The sequence below is a fragment of the Chlorocebus sabaeus genome, chromosome 25 (genome assembly GCF_047675955.1).
Source record: "Chlorocebus sabaeus isolate Y175 chromosome 25, mChlSab1.0.hap1, whole genome shotgun sequence".
NCBI lineage: Eukaryota > Metazoa > Chordata > Mammalia > Primates > Cercopithecidae > Chlorocebus > Chlorocebus sabaeus.
This window is the reverse complement of record NC_132928.1, coordinates 6,031,478-6,040,440: the sequence shown is the minus strand read 5'-3', so window position 1 is coordinate 6,040,440 and position 8,963 is coordinate 6,031,478. Positions and strand designations below refer to the sequence as shown.

At 44.5% G+C, this 8,963-nt stretch overlaps 1 pseudogene; it reads right to left on the bottom strand.

Moving 5' to 3' along the window:
• Positions 1-698: 698 nt before the first annotated feature.
• LOC103230030 (ubiquitin-like protein 7 pseudogene) lies at positions 699-1,959 on the bottom strand (annotated as a pseudogene).
• Positions 1,960-8,963: the final 7,004 nt, after the last annotated feature.

The following is an 8,963-nucleotide window of genomic DNA, read 5'->3' as shown; positions in this document are numbered from 1 at the left end:
CCTCAATATTGGTTGAATCCCGAGTAGGTTATCCATCCTTTGACGGCAGGTACTGTTTGTTCTTCCTGAACCCACATCGCAGAGCATCTGCTCCCATGCTGGCTGCCAGTACAATTTACTGAAATTGAAATGTTACAGCTCTGTGAGAAGGGCCCTGCTGGCCAGGCCAGGGCTCTCTGACAGCTGTTTGGTGAGCTCCACGTGACTCCCCAATCCAGGTGGGATGACTTCTGCATGAGGGGGCCTGGGAGGCCCTCGCACATGCAACTTCCAGTGGCGACAGATCAGCTCACTGTGCCCATCGCTGACCTGTAAAAAGGGAACCACCTCTGGTACACTCTAGGTGGCCACACAAGTGTCTCAGATACTGGGACACCATCCAGCCCTGCTACAGGAGTACGGTTTTAGCTTATCTCAAAGTGTCAAGAAAATAACTTTAGAAGTAACATTTGAGAGCATGGCTATCCTGCTTTGTAAATCTTGGCATGTTTTCGAAAGCTTGACGTAAAGACTACATTATATAAAACACTGTACCACTAGCAACTTCCAGGCAAAAATGGCTAAAGCATAAACAATGAAAAATGCGCCCAGCATTTCAAATTAAGGCTTCCGAACATCATATCTCTTCATTCTTTTTTTTTTTTTTTTTTTTTTTTTTTTTTTGAGAGTTGACCATCAGGTAGATATATTGGGGGAGGGAGAGATGGAGGCACCTTCATGAGTGCCTCCCATGGGCAGCAGCCTCTGAAACTTGCTGGGGGTTTAGGGGAAGCAGGGAGTTCATGGGGCTCCTCCAGCAAAGATGAGCTCCAGGGCTGCCTGGATGTCCCCACCGGTGGCCTGCAGGGCCCGCAGGCTCAGCTCATTGTCCTGGATGCCCATGTCACATAGCTGCTGTAGCTGGGGCTGCCACTGGCTCTGAAGGCTGGGCTGCCCAGAGGCCTGAAGGGCATGCTGTAGGGCTTGGCTGAAGAGATCACTGGTGATGGGTGTCCCTGACTGGGTGCCAGGAGTCGGTGTGTGAGAGCTGCTCTCCGGAGTGCTGGCCAGGGCCAGGGCGGTGGCCAGCTCACTCTGGGTGATGGGCCAGGGCCCAGCAGCTCCACTGTGCCCCAGGGAGGCTGGGCGGGAGCTGGGGGTACTGCTAGAGGGTGTGGACCTGGTGTTTGGGTGAAAGTCGTCCTCATCATCCGAGAGCCCTTCAAACAGGAAGCCACCTGTCATATCCCGGTATGAGCTGGAGGGCATGCTCTGGGAAAGGGAGTCAGACCCTGGCATCGGGGCACTGCCTGCTACTGAGTGCAGAACCAGGACAATGGCATTGACGAGGGCTGGGTGAGCAGGCACCAACGTATCAAGCATATTGGGATCAGCGAAGACAGAGAAGAGGTCCTTGTCCTGGAGAACCCCAAGAGCAATGGGGTCACTGCTGAGGCCTGGGGTGGTCACAATGATCTGATCCAGAGATTCCTTATTGCTGAGCATCTTAAAGACCACTTCCCTGTAAGAGGAGCTGCTGTGCAGGGCAGTGTGCAGCACCCGGAACTCTCTCATGGCAGCCACTTTGTCCACAGGTTCTGGTTTCTGATCAGGTTTGGGCCAGGACTTTTGCAGAACATGGACGGTGGACCCAGGTTGAATGCCATAGAAGTCAAGTGTCTGGTCATCTTTTAGCTTCTGACCACAGTAGATCAGATCAATCAGCTCAGGGTCTGGAACAGACTCCTGGAGTTTGCCAGCAATAAGCTGCTTCAGAAATGAAATACTATAGCCCCCAAGCGAGTATTCTCCCAGTTCTGTCTCTGGCAACCGAAGAATAGACTTTGGAGCAAGTGGCTGGTCAGCCAGCTTCACCGCCAGGTGCCAATCTGAGAGAGACATCCTCTCTCTTTCGCGCTCTCTCTTTCTCCCCGTCCCGTGGAAGGAACCCGGCCGCACTGCCATATCTCTTCATTCTTAAAGACAGGTGCACTGGGCTTGATTTGATGTGATGCCCAAATACAATGAAACTGTAATTTAGGGAGCTCAAGTTATGTTTGAATCAATGACAAATTAATACTATTGTTAATTTTCTTTTGGATGCCTTCTTCACATGCCAGAGATAATAATGTTCTGGTCTTCAATTAAATGAAAGATGGGATTAAATAATTCCCTGGGGAGCTAATTGGTAGATTTGGTGAAGCTGCTTTTCTCATGCAACCATATAGCCTCATGCTCTCTTCCTTGGGTATTTTCTTTGACACAAATCTTTTTGTGCATTTGTCACTCTATGCAAGTGCTTAGCTCAGAATTGCTTCCTTTGGGGTATATGTAGTACTGCAGGAGAAGGATTGTTGCTGTGCCATGCAAAATCCAAGGAAGGACCCATGAATGAGCGGGACACAACCAAATTGTGTTGACAAGCATGGGAAGTTGGCAGATGGAGCCACTTACCAACTTGGCACTATGCTCTGAATCAAACCCAAGCCCTGCCTCTATTATGATTAGTTAACATTTTCAAGGACTGTTTGCCAGGTCAAAGCACAGTATGGATCAGAATTTATGTTCCATGGTGTCTCCAGCCTCTAGCATGAAATACCCCTCAACTTTAATTGGCTTTGGTCTCAGCTTGCTCACATAGGATCTTAGGCTCCTGCAAAGTTGCCCCTGAAAGTACACAGAGGAGGCCCCCGTTTTCATGAACTGGATAGTGGGTGCAGTCATCATGATTGACATGTGGGCCATGTTCTGCCTCTCTCCTACTCCCATTCTCCTGAAAGTAAGAGTGGCTGGCATGGCTGGAGTGAGCCCCCAATACCCCTCTTCCCCTGCACTACCACAGCCACTGGTTTCAGATATTCTACAGTACAAGGTGCTGTGTTTCCAGAATACGTATAATGAACATTGCTGTCCCCCACAGTGAGTCCTACTTTGTCATAGGGACACACATGCCTGCTGATCATATTCTTAGACTCCTAGTCTTTAATGCCAGACAGTGTCTTCAGCCTTCACCTGCTGCCGTCTCAACCCTGCCCCTGGTCCAGAAACCTGACTCAAATTTCCCTCAGTCACACTCAGGGCTCCAGTGCAATTCACATCTTGCAAAATGACTCCTCTCATCAGCCCACCAGCTCACCAGACAGGCCTTGACAAGTTTACTCTCACTGAGGGATTCAAGGAAAAATGCTCACACCAGGACTAATTTTATGCTGACAGTTTTGTTTTTTAAATATGAGGGAATAAATTCGTAAATAAATAAATGAATAAACAAGATAGCTTTTCCTTACAGTAGAAAGTCAACAAATAGATGTAAAAGGAATGATATTAAAAAAAAACCCCGGCATTTGACAACCATCATCATTATCATACATTCAGGCCAGAACCATCAATGGATGCTAAAACTAGTGAGTAAAATTTGAAGGAACACATATGTAATCTCACAGTACCTTCCCACAAGATGCTTATTAATTATAAAGTAACATTGCAAAGTAAAATAACATAATTATTTTAGAAAGTAATATTACCGTGGAGAAACTTGGCTGATACTACCTGTCAATGAAAAGAGTCGAACTCTGTAAAATATTTGAAGAGATTTATTCTGAGCCAAATATGAGTTACTATGGCCCGTGACTTGATCCTCAGGAGGTCCTGAGAACATGTGCCCAAGGTGGTCAGGGTCCAGCTTGGTTTTACATATTTTAGGGAGGCATGAGACATCAATCAAATACATTTAAGAAATACATTGGCTTGGTTCAGAAAGGCGGGACAACTCAAAGCCAGGGGCTTCCAGGCTATTGGTAAATTTAAACATTTTCTGGTTGACAATCGGTTGAGATTATCTGAAGACCTGGGATTAATGGAAAAGAATGTTCAGGTTAAGATAAAGCATTGTGGCAACCAAGTTTTACTGTGCAGAGGAATATCTCAGCAGACTCTAGAGACAGAGAGAGCAGGTTGTAAAATGTTTCTTTTCAAACCTAAAAGGGTGCCTGGCTCTTAGTTAATTATCTCCTGAATCAGGAAGGAAAGGAAGGAAAACAAAGGGTGGAGGGGATTCTCTATAGAATGTGGATTTTTCCCACAAGAGGCTTTGCAGGGCAATTTCAAGGCATGGCAAGGAGATATATTTTGGGGTTAAATATTTTCTTCCTTGTCTCATAATGTTATGCCAGAGTCAGATTGAAAAGCAAGTCACAATACACAGGGTCAAATAAAACCCATCTGATGAGAATCCATGGTTTGCAGGGCATGACTCCCTAGATCCCTTAGAGAGGAATTTGGGCAAGATAAAAAATCAGAGCTTAGTCCTCATACCTTAACCAAAGGATCAAAATTCACATTACTAGTAATGAGACAAGAGTTCAGCAGGTGCCTCCTGATAAGCCGCACTGAGAGGAACTCAACACCACTTCTACAGCATTGCCACCTAAAGCACACAACCCAAATGCAATCCAAGGAAACATTGGACAAACCCTAATTAAGGGACATTCTACAAAATAACTGGCTAGTACTATGAAGAAAAGTCAACATCATTGATATGAAGAGAGGCTCAAGAACAGTTCCATATTAAAGAAGACTAAAGAGAGATAACAATTGAATACATAGTCCAGGTTTTCTTTTGCTATAAAGGAAATTATCAGAAAAAATTGGCAAAATTTGAATAAAGTCTATAGATTGGAAAATAACATTACAGCAATCTTATCAGTCATTACATCAATAATCAATAGATATGGTGAGAGGGAAAAGGATAAGACAAATGTAGTAAAATGTTAGCATTTGAGGCATTTGAGTAAAATATTTTCTACTATTTTTGTAACTTCTCTATAAACTGAAAATTTATGTCAAAACTAAATTAAAAAAAGTAATCTGGGCTATTCTTTGAGTTATCTAAAGACATGTATATATATTTCCAAACCAGGTTTGGGGGCTGGGAATGTTTGCTACTTTTCAAGCAATGGCCAAGTCTGGTATTCTTGGACATGAGAACACTGCTGGCTTCTGAGACCTTTGTAAGCCACATCACCATGTGACCTGAATTTGAGCCAGTTCTAAACCTTTTCTGGTTGTTTCAAAATAGCTTAGGAAGAAATTGGCAATGATGGGGAATGGTGGCGAGGAGCGGCTGCATTTCTAACAGAACACATGCCCTATACACCCCTGCCCAGTCACCCCATAGGATAGTCTTGGCTTCTGAGAGGGAGAAATCAGAAAGTCAAAGACCATGTGCTCCTGTCTCTAAGCCTGTTCAGTGATGGCTGAGCCAGAGACTCAAGTCTTAGGAGCTGACTTGTTATGGCCCTAAAAATAATTCAGAAGTAGCCTGAAGCTACTGACTCATCAGACACCCTGAGGGCTCTCTTGCTGGCATTAGGAAACTCTGAGAAATCTAATTAAACTTTCATTCAACCCTCTCTCTGAGAGCACAGACTAGTGGAGAGTAAGTGACAATGGTCTGATTCAGCTTGGGTATCTCCTGAAGGTGGGGGGCGGAGACAGCCTCCAATCCCAGTGACAGAACGTGGGCAGTGGGAAGACCCTGCAACGTGGTCTCCTGGAGGCTGGATCCCAGGAAGAACAGGCTCCTTTTTTCACTTCATGTCAGGGGCCGAGTGTTCCATGTCCATGCATTTTCTCTGAGCCTGCTTAGTTACTGGTGAATCAAATAAATAAAATCAAGACAATATTTAATATTCATTGAGTACTTATTGTGTGCCCATCACTGTGTTAACCACCCTAATAGACAATCTCATTTAATCCTATGCAGAAGGTGTTATTCGTTTCATTTTAGAGTCAAGGGTACTGAAGCTAAGAGAGGTAAAGCAATTTATCAAGCCTCCTTTCAGAGAGTGGAGGAGCAACTAAGTTTATCATTAAACAGGGAAGTCAAGTATAAATAACCAGCATGAAATATGAAATAGAAATGAAAGAGCCATCTTAGAAAAGGCTGTCTTCTTGGACTTTTCATCAATGACCTCATCCAATCTCAAGGCTCCAAACATCTCCTCCATGAGGGGATCCTTAGATCTCTAGCTCTTGGTCCAGTCTCTCTCTTGAGCTACATAAACTCCTTATTTTTAGCTGTGGGCCTGACCTTTCCTCTAGGCAGCTCTGTCTGGATCTCACATTCAGCCTGGCCAAAACTGAGCTCATGTCATTTCTCTCTTCTTCCCAAACGAACCCCACATTCGATGTTTCTATTTCTGGCCCAATGACACCATTCTCCTAAGGACTAAGGTTTGAAATCTTGAGTTTTTTCATTCCTGTTCCATTATGTGCTGCCTAATATACTTTTTTTTTATCCTTTTACTTCCTTTTCCATGCCTTCCCCATTCTACCACCACCCAATCCTACCCCACCTGCCCGCACATCTATCTAAGGAAACTTGGGCTCTCTTAGCAGAGAAATATGATATAAATCCTTCTTTATCCATCCCTGAGGGCACATGCTACAAAACTGGCCCAGAATAATATTTTGAAAGTTGGTGAATCAGAGAACAAAAAGGTCAAATCCTGGACACTCTGTGTAGATCTGATTTTTTTTTTTTTTTTTTTTTTTTTTTTTTTTTTTTTTGAGACGGAGTCTAGCTCTGTCTCCCAGGCTGGAGTGCAGTGGCCGGATCTCAGCTCACTGCAAGCTCTGCCTCCCGGGTTTACGCCATTCTCCTGCCTCAGCCTCCCGAGTAGCTGGGACTACAGGCGCCCGCCACCTCGCCCGGCTAGTTTTTTGTATTTTTTAGTAGAGACGGGGTTTCACCGTGTTCGCCAGGATGGTCTCGATCTCCTGACCTCGTGATCCGCCCGTCTCGGCCTCCCAAAGTGCTGGGGTTACAGGCTTGATGGCTCATATGAATACTTTTATTTCCAAAAAAATGAGATGGAGGATACTCAGAGTTTTTAAAAATAATATTTCCTTAGAATCTACCATGAGCTGAGCCTTGTACTAGTATCTTTCATACACATTATCTAATTTAATTCTTATAAAAACTTTGCAAGATAGGTAGTAAAAAGCTTGCTGTAGACAAGTTCAAAATCAAGCTCATTTTGAGAAGCTAAATAACATGCTCAACTCACACAGCTAGTAAGTTCACATCTCCTTATGCAGTCTTTCCCTAAGTGATTTCCTCCCGATTTAAAACCCATCCATAAACTGCTCAGATTCAGATCTACAGCTCTGTGTTCCAGACTCCACAAAAGCACCTCCTCACATCTCCAATTAGAGGACTGATCCACCCAGATGTCTTTACATGTCCAAAACATAAGCCTTGATTTTTCCGTCCTCACTGAAATAGGTCCTTCCTTCTCCCCATATTTCCCACCCAGTCAGTGACATCATCATTGCTTGGGCCAAAAACCTAGAAGTCATCCTTGATTTGCCTCTTTCCTCCCTCATGCACATTTAGATAGTTTGGCAAGGCTTTTGGGCTTTATTTCCAAAGTAGGCCTTTTGTCCAAATACCTCTCTCCATCTCCACAGTCAAAACCCTAAACCAAGCCCCTGCTGTCTCTGGGCTAGTTGACTCCAGCGGTCTTCCAACCCTGCCTGCCTCCACTCCTGCCACCCACCTTCCCACTCCATAGCACATCCTCCCCACAGCAGTGTGAGTGATCTGTTGACAGCAGAGATTAGGTCATGTCGTGCTCCTGCTTAAAGCCCTCCCTGACGTCCCATCACCATGGCCTCCAAGGCCTGCCGAATTTCCTGCCTCATCTGCACCACTTCCTCCTCTGCCTTTCAACCCCTGGCAACTGCTGATCTTTTTGAAAGCTGATCAATCAGATCAATTTGCCTTTTCTAGAATGCCATAGAGTTGAAATTATGCAGTATGTAGCCTTTTTGGATTAGCTTATTTCACTTCGAAATATGCATTTAAGGGTCCTCCTTGTCCTTTCATGGCTTAATAGCAAGTTCCTAGGGATACATAGCTTTATTCCACCATTTGCAGTCAATTCGACCCCAGGCAAGGTAAGCTAAGGTGGATGGTGGGGAATAAGCAAGGGTCTGAGGTCTGCTATAGTGCTCCACAGTCAGTCCCATCTCGAATGATCCAAGCTTCCATGGCAGGGTGGATATTGCGGCACGGATCCAAACCCCTGATTTCACCCTGCTGTAGATGCTACTGTCTGCCTTCTCAACAGGTATTCCCTTCTTCCTAAGATGCCAAATTTTATCCAAGGATAAAATTTATCTCCCCTCTTCAGCTTGCCATGTCCTTTGTGGAAGGCACATCCCCAATCCCAAAGGTCCATACGAGTCTTAGCCAATCATAGTGATCCCATTCCCCTTGACTGTGTCTGGTTTAGGCATGATCAGGGCTTGCATCTCTGGCCAAAGACACATCATGGGAAATCTGTGGGGCTTCTGTGAAAAATCCCTTCACTTGCCCACAAAAAGACACAAGGAAGGACAGTTTCTCTTCTTCCGCAGAAATAGGGCGTCATTGTGTCTGAGTGTGACACATGGAACTAGGGCAGTTATCTTGACCTAAGAATAAAGCTCACCTGTGGAAGAGGGCAGAGCAGAAGAAAGAAAAGAAACTGGAGCCTTGCTGGCATACTAAGACACTGAGTTAGCTAATCCCTGAAGCCCTACCTCAAGGCTTTTTTTTTTTTTTTTTTTTTTTTTTTTTTTAATGTGAGAAAATACACTGTGTTTCTTGTCCAAACCACTCTGAGCTGAAGTTTCTGTTCTTGCAGCCAAAAGCAGCCTCAAGGAGACATGCCCTGTTGAAGCTTCATCAATCCACTTCTTGGCTTAGCTTCAGCCTTGTATTAGTCAATCTCAAAAGGTGCTCCAAGTCAAATTGTTGCTGCCTTTAGCAACAAGGTGATCTGCATTTGGATTTCCTTGGTCTTGAACTGTTCTCACTACATGGAATCCTTCCAGATAGAGAAAGGCCATGTGCAATGAATAACAATTTTGATGTATCTATTGCACTTTGCATTTTATAGAATTTTCAATCTTTCCTTCAATAAACAGTTCTTAAG